Source organism: Ciconia boyciana, chromosome 10 (assembly GCF_034638445.1).
Source record: "Ciconia boyciana chromosome 10, ASM3463844v1, whole genome shotgun sequence".
In the NCBI taxonomy this organism is placed as follows: domain Eukaryota; kingdom Metazoa; phylum Chordata; class Aves; order Ciconiiformes; family Ciconiidae; genus Ciconia; species Ciconia boyciana.
In genome coordinates this window covers 20,142,434-20,143,475 of record NC_132943.1, presented here as the reverse complement: position 1 = coordinate 20,143,475, position 1,042 = coordinate 20,142,434, and positions in this window count along the sequence as shown.

Sequence of the window (1,042 nt, the reverse complement as noted above, 5' to 3'; positions counted from 1 at the left end):
CTGCTGTCTGCACTCAGATTTGCAGTGGTACTCCAGGACAAAGAAGATGACCAAATACATTGCAGTCGTGTATCTGTGGAACAAATTCCTGTCTCTACTCACTGCAGTCCGTCATGGGGTGACAACACTGTCAAAAGTGTGTTAGGTGACCTGTCGTCAAGCACAGAACATAGGACAGACATCTTGAGACTTGCCATGGTGATTATTTTCTGTTTTTCTCCCTGCTACAACACTTTTGAAGATAAAGTGTCTCAAAAGAGGAGCCATGTAAAGAGAACAGATTAGCTGAATGTTATTTCTGAATCATTGTTGCTTCGTCAGTGTTTTCATGACAGTTCTTCCCTTCTTATCTTTAGCTGTAAGCTCATACATTTTGACAGACTAAAATTAAGTTTCCATTAAAAGACATTTCAAAAAGTCAAGCCCTTAAACTGACTTGAAATTGATTATTTTAATGTCCAAGAAGCACAATGCCAAGTGTCTTTCTGTGTGTTAGTTTCATAGGATTGTCAAACTGGCTATGTAATGAGGTATGTATTTTTTTCAATAAATTACTATAATGATTAACCTTTGCCAACTGTGATAGTTTATTCTCTTTCACTGTAAGTATTTTGACAATAATAATACCACGGTTTCACCCTAGAAATTTAAAGGATAGTGGTATTCTGACTGTAAAAAATAGCATAATGTGTCTCCATATTTATCTCATTGACAGATTTCCCCCCCCCATTTGCAAGATATTGGAGAGTGGAAAGAAGGTCTGTTTGTTGTTATAACAGTCAGCTTTGCAAATTCAGGAGAAAGTGGTATGTTTACTGGCATGGACATGTAAACACTTCAGCAGCCCCAGCTAAAATTTCTAAGTTACAACATAGCGGAAAAGTATATCCCAGCAAAAAAGAATCTTACTATGGCCAGATCTGTAATTGCTCAACATTTTAAAAAGGAATATAAATACTGTGTGTATTTTTTTAAATCAGATTTGATTTCAGGTTTGCATCAGGACCAGATTTGGGGTTTTTTTTTTCCACATTTCTGGCCT